Source organism: Triticum dicoccoides, chromosome 7A (genome assembly GCF_002162155.2).
Source record: "Triticum dicoccoides isolate Atlit2015 ecotype Zavitan chromosome 7A, WEW_v2.0, whole genome shotgun sequence".
In the NCBI taxonomy this organism is placed as follows: domain Eukaryota; kingdom Viridiplantae; phylum Streptophyta; class Magnoliopsida; order Poales; family Poaceae; genus Triticum; species Triticum dicoccoides.
Genome location: NC_041392.1, coordinates 556,527,722 through 556,539,015, shown reverse-complemented (window position 1 = coordinate 556,539,015; position 11,294 = coordinate 556,527,722).

The following is an 11,294-nucleotide window of genomic DNA, read 5'->3' as shown; positions in this document are numbered from 1 at the left end:
TAGATGGAATGGACACTAATGGCGCACCTGTCATGTGGTGCGCCACTACTATATAGCAGTAGCATCACATCACAACCATAAGTGTTCTGCACCAGCATCATAACAATCACATAACTACATAACAAAAGCAAACTTGTTCATCATTACAAAAGCAAACTTGTTCAACTTAACAAAAGCAAACTTGGTCATCATTACAAAAGCAAAGTTGTTCAACATAACAAAAGCAAACTTATTCAACCACATAACTACAAACTGAGACACATAATACAACAAACAACTCAATATCCCCAGTAGTAGGGGTCATCCCAATGATCCTCCGCCTCTTGCCATTGCTCCAAACCTTCTTTGACGGTTTCGATTTTCTTCCATGCCTCGTAGGTGACATACGCATCTTTCGCTGCGTACTCGATGAGGTTGTTTGGCAGTGGGCTGTCCCCCCATCGTTTGTGGTCCAATTTCTTGTTGATCTTCCCCTTCATTTCCTTGTAGGATGGGTGGATGAGGCTGGCTGCAAACTCAGCCAAAGACTGCCACTTCTTTCCATTGTTTGGAACTCTCCATTTGTGCTGCATGTCGACGTACTTGTCGGGGTTGATCTCCAAACCAGACAACTTCAGCTTCTCCTTGTCACCTCCAATGGAGAAGCCAACAAAGGTGTACTGCTTCTTCTCCTGCAGGAGCGGACGGGGTTCCTTGGGCCTGCATCAAATTAATCTGGTGCATCAAATTCATCTACTTCAAAAACTTCAGAAACTACTAATTAGACAGAAACTTCAGAACTAGTATTGCATCTACTTCAGAACTTCAGAACTAGTATTGCATCTACTTCAGAACTATTGCATCTACTTCAGAAACTTCAAAAACTTCAAAAACTACTAATTAGACAGAAACATCAGAACTTCAGAACTAGTATTGCACCTACTTCAGAACTTCAGAAATATTGCATCTACTTCAGAAACTTCAGAAACTACTAATTAGACAGAAACTTCAGAACTTCAGAACTAGTATTGCATCTACTTCAGAACTTCAGAACTATTGCATCTACTTCAGAAACTTCAGAAACTACTAATTAGACAGAAACTTCAGAACTTCAGAACTAGTATTGCATCTACTTCAGAACTTCAGAACTATTGCATCTACTTCAGAAACTTCAGAAACTTCAAAAACTACTAATTAGACAGAAACTTTAGAACTTCAGAACTAGTATTGCATCTACTTCAGAACTTCAGAAATATTGCATCTACTTCAGAAACTTCAGAAACTACTAATTAGACGGAAACTTCAGAACTGGATGTTTTTTACCATTTGGTTGCCACGGTGATGTGGTATACCAGGACGAGATCCTCCATGCATAACTGTAGAATTGCAGCCATTTGCGGAGGTTCGTCTTCCCTGGTATACTCGACATCAACGCCGATCGACCGAGAAACCATGCCGCCGAGCCTCCTCCTCATGTCGCGGATCCTCTTGTCGGCTTCGTCTAGATTGCTGGTGCATACGACATCCAGCTTCTCCTTTAGGTGGATATCAACCATGAGCGGCACGATGTAGTCCTCCTTCTGCCCGGGGACCGGAACGTCGTCGTCGACCACCAGCAGCTCCTTACCAGACGCCTCACCACGGTGATGCTTGGCAGACGGAGGGGAGTTGCTCCCAGAGGGAGGAAGATGGAGCGGCAATGGAATAAGGGAGGCAAAGGGAGGAAGATGGAGCGGCAATGGAATAGGAGGGGAGTTACCTGCATCGTGGTCGTGGGGAGTTGCCAGTTGAGGGGAGATGTGGGGAGTTGCCAGTGGAGGGGAGACGTGGGGAGTTGCCTCCAAAACTCAAACGTCCTGCCCTTTGGCCCTCAAAAACTCTGGAGGGGAGATGTGGGCCCTTTGGTTGAAAAATTTGGGTGATTTGGAGGTGGTGGAAAAATTCACCTTTTTTCAAAAACTGGCTTAAGTTAGACCAAATGGTCCCTTCGGAATGCGGGCATTTTTTCGACCACCTCCAAATCACCTCAATTTTGGCACAGATGATCTCTTCCACAAACAAAACTAGGTTTCCAAGTTTTTGTATTTTTTTGAATTTATAATGCCCTCTAGACTGACTGCTGAAAACATCGGTCTATGCCTCAAGGGGGCATTGTAAAATAAATTTTTTCAAAATTTTCTTTCATAGACATGTTTGGCACATGTGGGTCACCATGTAAAAGAAAATTTGGGTGATTTGGAGGTGATGGAAAAATTCACCCTTTTTCAAAAACTGGCTTAAGTTTAGACAAAATGGTCCCTCCGGAATGCAGACATTTTTTCGACCACCTCCAAATCACCTCAATTTTGGCACACATGATCTCTTCCACAAACAAAATTAGGTTTCCAAGTTTTTGTATTTTTTTGAATTTTTTTTGAATTTATAATGCCCTCTAGACTGACTGCTGAAAACATCGGTCTATGCCTCAAGGGGGCATTGTAAAATAATTTTTTTCAAAATTTTCTTTCATAGACATGTTTGGCATACGTGGGTCACCATGTACAAGATAATTTGGGACCTGCATGCAAGAGTCGGGGACCTGCATGCAAGAGTCGGGGACTTGCATGTGAATAATGATTCATCAAGGCCTTGACAGCTACTGGCACAGCGGATGCCGCCCGATTTGCATGCAGCGAAGATGAACGTGCATGGAGGTTTCTCAAAGATTTCCAAGCACACCCCAGTGGGCCCCGCTTATTTAAAAAATACGTCAGTCATTATTGCTCTATAAATGAAGAATATGCATGACAACCATAGTAAGGGTGAAGAATCATATTCATCCTACAATGAGGACCAACGCTTGCTAAAATCACCTCGATGAAGGTATTTAAGCAGGTAAAGGAGCTGCTCGAGGGGCGAGGTGGGACTATTTTTAGTTAGACGAGAACAACGTGCGAGATCGTACGCGACGTGGGCCGTCCGGAGCTGCAACCTCGGATGGGCCGGTGTTTGGGTCGACGTAGGAAAACAGCCTGCCATGCATGCATGGCATCGGTAGTCTTGCCTAAACGATGGACAAGCACCGAGCCAGCCATGCAGACCGTGGGATCGCGCGGGAGATCCGTCTGGCGGCCGTGTGTGCGTGCAAAAATACATCACAATAATTATTCTACTCGACAATAACAAGTGCTCCATGCTAGCCCTTATTCCTGTTTGAAATACATCATCATTCTTAAAGTTGGACATCAAATGATACACACAGAAAATGGAAACGAAAGATGTCGAACTAATACAGTAACATGGTAGTACAACTGCACTTCACTAAATTACTGTCACGATGAAATAGAATGTAAGACCACGTCACACAAAGCTGAATGACACTCGACGTTCTCTGGCTCATCGTTGGTTCATGTTGTATGTAGATATCACAGTTCAGCCTCGAGATCCTACATAGAAGAATACAATAAATCACATGGACATCAATTATGTGTAAAACACATGCAAAAAATAAATATGAACATATTTCGTACCTCTAGCAATTTAGCGCATTTACGTCGATTGTGACCTGGTTTCTTGCAATAGCCATAGATATTCTGTGATCTTGACTTCTTTGTCTTTGCCTGCAGCCTTTTCTTCGGTGCACCTCATCCTGGCACATGCACGGGATCCAGAACCTTATCAACTTTCTCCGAGTGCGGCATCAACGGGCCAAACCTAATGCTGTTATGCTGAGCACTAGTTGACTCCTTGCTGTCAGCTTGTTCAAAACTTGATTGCTTGCCATGATGTTGTGCTTGCAAAAGCATCTTTAGACGGTGATAGTCCTCATCAGAGTGGCATGCCTTGAAACTTGCGGCGTGACTACAATTCCGCAACTTGCGGTACCTCTGCAGGCTTACCGAATAGTCATACATCTGGTTTTTTCTGGTAGGTGCGTATGCATATTTTGCATTCATAGTCCACCTAGTGGGAACACAACAACCTGGCAGAATTGTTTGTTTTAAAATCCCCAATATGTAAAAAATATGGGAACATGGTGTGCCTGTGCATTCCAGCTTACGGCAAGAACAACTCACCCTGTGCAAAAGACCTCCTTGCTCTTCAATGCGCACTCCAAACTTTTTATCCATTCTTTCCTGCTTGGACACAACATAAGTGGAATCTTTTGATCCATCTAGTATCTCTCTGATCTGACATTTTCTGATAGCATCTATGCTCCATAAGACCATCTTAAAGACACTAGGTGTGAAAACTGTTGCGGCGTGTTTCTCAAGCGACAAAGCATTTTCCTCTGTAAATGGAACGGACTGCAAGGCAACGCTCATAGTGCTCTAGCATTTCAAACAACGACATCTTACCCTTAAGATGCGTATGAGCACAGAGTTCAAGCTCTCACTCCTCTGATTGCTGCTCAATCCTAGGAAACAACGCCCCTCAAGATATGGAGCACACCATAACTTTCTCATCTGATACATCTGATGCAGCCAAGACTCCTCACTGGTTACTTTATTCCGTTGTAAGAATTGTATCCATTTTATCTCATGCTCTTCAATGGAAAAAGTATCATAAATGAAAGATCTAAATTCCTCCTTTTCGTCGTCATCATGCAGATGGCATACAATGTTTTGCTGAATGTGCCATATACATAGTCTATGGTTTGAGTCTGGCCAGATCACCCTTATTGCTCTCTGCATTGCAAGGTCCCCATCTGTGATCACAGATATCGGATGCTTCTGTGCCATGCAATCAGAAAAGGTCCGCAACATCCACTCGTATGCCTGGCTTGTTTCATGAGAAATTATACCACAACCAAAAATAACAGTGTTGCGGTGGTGATTCAACCCGACAAACGGCACGAATGGCAGATTGTATTTGTTGGTTCTGTATGTGCTATCGAAAACAATGACGTCTCTGAAAGCCTCGTAGTCAAGTCGCGACTGACTATCAGCCCAGAACAGTCCCTTCAGATGGCCATGCTCATCTACCAAGTACTTGAAGAAAAAAATCCACATCTCGTTCTCGCCTCGCCATCATGTGCATGATCACCGTATTGGCATCACCGACACTAATTGTCTCCTACTTATTAGCATGGCAGAAATTATAAACGTCCCTCTTTATGCATCCAACCTTATCAAATCCACCGTATTGAAAGCACAAAATATCCATAATATGGTATTTGCGGATCCCACATTTTTCCATGTCCGCAATGTCCGCTTTCTGCTCATCGCTAATTCGTCTGTGCGAACGCAGCAGACAAGAAAGATCCTGTGGGGCTAGAGGATGGTTGTGCTCATCGATGAAATCCTTGACAAACCACCGACCGGTTTCCTCCTGTCTTGTAATGACCAATTTAGCATTACACCCAACACGAGTTAAACTTCGTGGCTTCTTCTTTCTATCTTCCATCTTTCTTTTCATGTGTTTCTCTTCGCGAAACCCTTGACGACTACACACAATTTTCCTTAAAATTATGTATTTGTTGGATCCATCCCACTCAACGTAGCTTTTCCTCACACTAAAACCTTTTTCAAGAGCATATTTGTTGTAGAATTCATAGCCTTCAGCCTCACTATCAAACATCTTTTTGACAACATTTACATACTCGAACATACTCTCATCACTTGCATACGCCATGTCTTCCTGCATATGACATGTGAGGGAAACCAATCATCAACATCTTTCTGTTTATCAATGTTGCAGGTGTAAAATAGCTCATAGGCAAAGACAAGTGCATGGAAAAGACTTTGCTCGTTTGACATGTGAGGGAAACCAATCATCAACGTCCAACAAGTAGTATCTCATCTTCCTTTAAACTATATTTCATGCACTATGCAAACCTAAAGTGATGATGACTTTAATAAACTAAATTAAGTGAACTATGGAACCAGTATCTCATCTTCCTTTAGTATATCTCATCTCAAACGTCAAGTAAGTCACTTTTTTCTGCGGTACCAAAGGAAGTAAGCAATGCCCTCAGCATCTTACTTAAACAAACATGATGCGATTAGCTCAAGAGAAACTATGCCACGATGAAGCTTTCCATTTGTTGTTCTAGTCCGTACCCGGATCTTGTGGGGTTGAGGTTGTACTGCATGCACGGTGGAGGGGCGCAACGGCCAAGAGAACGAGCAGAACACCAAGCCGAATTCATACCTTAAGGATGGTACACGCGAAGAGATGGGATCGCCCGCCGCGGTCGCCGCCGATTCAGCCGGCGCAGATCCGGCCTTCTTCTTCTTCGGTGACGGCATGGGGGCTGGGGTTGGTTGGGTGGAGGACGAGGACGATGAATTTATTCCTCTCGCCGGGCAGGTCGAGGACGGAGAAGGTCAGGAGCAGCGAGCGGCGACGAATAGATCGGAGGAGGATTCTGAACTGGATCGAGTACACATGGATCTGGTCCTCAGGTGATCGGTTCAAGAAAAGATATTTCCCCCTGGACCATTATGCCCTTATCGCAATTAACATATTAAATTTAATCAATTAAAATTCCCTGCAAGATCTGACGGCTAATAAAAATCAGACGTGATCAGACATGTAAGTACTGCTAAGTACTCCGAGTACTAACCCAATCACCGTAAAACAACTCTAGTTTAGTTTAATTAAGGTCAAATTAGGTTCTATTTTGGATTTGAACAGTGGTGTTGCTCAAATCGTTGGATTTGAACTACTCCCTCCGTCTAGGTGAGTAAGTCATCTTAGGAGTGGCAGCGCAACCTAGGTGGCTTTAGATTGGGCGAGGAGGAGCACCGGGACGAGCTGAACTTCCAGTCACAACGTTGTTACAAAAGGAAGCAAAATCAGCATTTAATCGCTGGTTATTAAGATGCCTTTTCAGCTGTCCATGCAGGCCCGTACGTGATTGCATGCAAAACCGGCTTCAATTCTTGCCTAATCAATGCCCAGCCGCGAAGCATGCACTGGTTGAGCAGAGGGATTTCCAAGGGGGAGAACAAGGCAGCGGAGGAAATCTAGGATGATGTGGGCGCTCGTGAACAAGGCTGGGACGGGATCAAGGAGAATTTAATGTTCTGCGTCTTATGGTTTTGGGAAAATCTGGATTTCGTAAGGTGACTTATTCACCTAGAGAGAGGAAGTACTTATGTTTATTCTGGTGCAGTTCACTATTTAATTATGTGAAGTACATACCAAATGATACCTTTTAATTAACATGAACTATGTTATATTTATTAACTTTGATGTACCATTTGACAGTAATCGAGAGTTATATTACGTGCGTGGTGCGCGCCAATAGTAACAACCAACACTACTGTAGTGCGTGGAGTACTACTAGTAAATCATAACCATTATAACTTGGAATCAGCAGGGGATCAATCCGAATCATGCATACAAATTAAACAATTACTACCTCGGTCCTGGTGCATAGGACATGTGCGTAGTTCTAGGTTGTTTATTTGATCAATTAAAAATGTGTTATATGTCATCAAAAGTTAGGGCTCCTTTGATTCAAAGGAATTTTATAGGATTTTTGGAGGATTGAAATCCTTAAGATTTTTTCCTATGTTGGTCCTTTAATTCATATGATTGGATCCCATAGGAATTTTTCCTATGGAATCTTTTGTACTACATTTCATAGGAAATCTAACATCCAATCCAACCTCTTTTTAAAATTCCTTTGTTTTTTCTGTGGCATCAAGCACTCATTGCTAATCCTATAGCATTCATCAAGTGGGCATGCCACTCCAACCCTATACTTTTTCTATTCCTACGTTTTCAAAATCCTACGAATCAAAGAGGCCCTTATCCTTGATTCCTATTCGAATATAGTTTTCATTACATATATTTTTGTTACATATAATACATATTTAGTTAGTCAAATTGATGGCCTAGAAGTACGTGCATGCCCTATATATGCACCAAGTCACAAGGAGTATTAATCATGGCTGTTTTAACTAAAAATCAACGGTGAATATATTTCAGTCTATATGCATACGAACATGTTGACGTGTTTGCCTATTGTTTTAATAATACAATTCAAATTGATAGATTTGAGATAAACGCCATAAATAAATAATGAGTCTTAGTGTTTTCTTCATTCTTTATGTATCTATCAGACACGTAATAGCCATTCTAGTACTTCTACCCAATGTTTTTACAATCAAGATAATTCAAAAACCTACTCAAGGTTTCAAATGAACTTCTAAACATCTGTTTTTTTTTGGGTCAGGAACTCCTAAACATTTTTAAAGGTAACTAGTCCTATGCAGGTGGACATGTTGATGAGCTGTCCTTCTTTTATGTGCAATTATTGCATTAGTGATAATAATGCAAATATTTACTTAAGATGCATGTGGTATGCATTATGCTATAATGAAATTAAGTATGCGTGTTAGTTTTGTACTATGTAAACTGCACTTTTGTAATAACTAGACATGCCCTGGTCTTTTGTGCGGAATTGGATATATACTAGTAGTTCATAAATATTGTGTAGAATGAAATTCAGTCCTTATGATTTAAACTATGTGAGGAATTTCCATATAACCAAAAAAAATCATACTCTGTCCAATCCCTAGTAATTGTCGTTGATTTAGTATAAAGTGTACTAAATCATCGATAATTAATATGAATCGAAGGGAGTAGTAACATAAAAAGTTGTGCATGTTACAATTAAATGCATTGTGATTTAAGTCTACTTCAAATATATTAATGCATGTTGCATTATAGAGGATACTCATGTGCAGATCATCGGATGGATGATAATGGATCAAGCTGGTAAATCTAGTGGCTACCACAATTTTAATAATGTGGAATCACGCATATTGAAATAATTAGAATTAATAGAGGAGTTGCTATACTTGCTTTTTAGTACGTAATTGCCATGCTAGGGGCCGTTAGTACACATGGAATCGTTTCCTCTGGATGGTTGTGTATGGACCGAAATTTTGAATTTTTGCCTCGGGTAGGTCCGTGGGAACTGAGTTTACCATGTGTGTCGCTTTGAGATTTGCACACGCAAATTGAACGTAACATAGAGCGTTCTCTAAAGAACCACTCCTAAGAACGTCAGCAAAATAGCTTTGACATTCAACTTCGCAAAGACCCCCTTGTGTCGCCTCCCCTGGACGACGCCGGGGGCACAAAACCTAGCGCCGACATCCCCCATTTCCATGATCTCCTGCCGCCACCGCCGCCGCAGGCGAGGGTCGCGGTGTCAGCGGGCCCGACGCCAAAGGCGCTAGGCAGGCGGTTCGCAGTGGAACTCCCACAAGGCGGCATGGGCGCCTCCTTCGGTGCTTGCACGTGCAACAGTTAGGGTGGTGCCTCTGACTGGGCGGCGGTCGCCGGATATCCACAACCGGTGGGGTGGGCTGCCCAGCCTGGATGGGTGGCGGTTGTGGCCGGCGCTCCATGTATGGCGTGGTGTGGCTCTTCTCCCGATAGAAGGGTCATGCCGACCATGGATCTGGCGTCCCATCCAGATCTATCGCGGTATGGTCTTGGTCAGCCCGCGGTGCACGGAGGGACCTGTGAGGGGCGGCGGGAGGCCCTCTGCCAGCGTTCCGGTGGCAGCATATGTCCTCAGGGCGAGGCTGTGCACATATCCAGTCAGCTGTGAGATCGGGGCGGCGCAACTACCGGTGAAAATCATTCTGATTACGGTCGTGACGGACGATGGCGACGTCTCTCACATCGTTTTCTTCTCGAGGCATTGTCGTTGCAGGTTGTGTCACTACGCTCGGAATTCTCCAGGGGAAACCCTATATCTGGGTATCCCGGATCAAACGATGACGACGCCTTCATTGTCATTCTCCCTCTTGACGGCATTGTTTTGGAGCATGAGCTGGCGGAGGAGACAAGAGGAGGAGCGATGTTACATCTACCGCAAGACCGACGGCGTGACTTGGCGGCTTGGCGCAGCAGAGTATCGGCGACGGGCGCCCGTGGGATGATGACGTTGTCTGGCGTCGCGGTGATGTCGACGACAGAATGGCCTGGCAAGATGTATATGTTGATCGATCCTGAAGGTGGGATGGCGAAAGACGGCGGTGGAGGATTCTAGAGTGGGCGCACGTGCTGCGCGCTGAGAGTCTAGCTACCGGTTTGTGCTCTCGGTTTGCCGTCGGACGGCTTAGTTAGGCCACCGAAATATATGATGTGTGTTGAATGCAGTCAGGGCACATCATTAAGTTTGTAGGTGTAGCGACATTAATTGCTAGGAAGGTCGTCTTGGATTGATTCATGTATTTATTTTGTTTGGTTCTGTTAAATAATATAATAAAATGCTTGTATGCATCGCTCGGGGGAGAGACAAGGTAAACCTTCTTTTCCAGAAAAAAGCAAAATAGCTTCTTTTTTACATGAACAAATTTTGGATACTGTACCCCAGTATCGTTGATGGAAATTAATGCAACCACCGCAGCCGGCGGGAAAGGCAGCCGTACAAGTAACTGAAACCACAGGCGGAAAATTCCAAGTACTCGGCCCGCGCGCGCCTATAAAGATCTCATTTGCTCGCAAATTCTAGATCAACCATCTTAGCTTCGTAACAGCCTTGGCCTGCTTCAAGGTGAAAGCAACTGTAAGATCGTCCTCCCCCTCACACTCTTTTTAGTATTCGATACATTCTAGGAGTAATTAATACATATACGACTCTGGCTGATGGTAGCTAACTTGGCCGTTGTGGTGGCTGGGCTCTTGTGTGCTTTCGATGATGTCTGTAGTCTGTCCATGCAGTGGGTGCCATGTCAGTTTCTCTTCTGTTCTGAACATTGTAGCTGGTGCTCCCAGCATAGCGTCCTTGAGCTTTCTATAAAAGCAGGGCCGTATAGCCTGGCTGTAGAAATTTATATGTAGGACCCACTCAGTTTTGCAATGTACTCATATGTCCATAATCTTCGCAAGTATCCATTTCAAAATGGCAGTCCAGGTGATGGCTGCTATGTCGCTTTTACTGAGAGTGTAAAATTTTAAATGCAAATTAAGTAGGACTTTTGGAGGGAAAAAATCTAATGGATGTAGAGAACATAAGGTATATTTATGTATTTCAAAGCTGGACAATTATTGCTTATTTTGCACCAATATTCGGTTTACCCGCTTGTTTCTGCACATTGTGGGCGTGGATAAAGATTGTGAATCATGTACTCCCTTCGTCTCAAAATAAGTGTCAACTTTGTACTAGGTTTAGTATAAAGTTGTACTAAACTTGAGACACATATTTTGGGACGGAGGGAGTACTTATTACTTTCAAAGTTGTCAGGATGAGGTACTATCCTTTTCATTCACATTGGAGAATCATGCTTCTGCCAAATTAAAAAAAAACTACTAATCTGAATTGAGTATGTTCTTAGAATGGAAATAATAATGTTGCAGTTGAT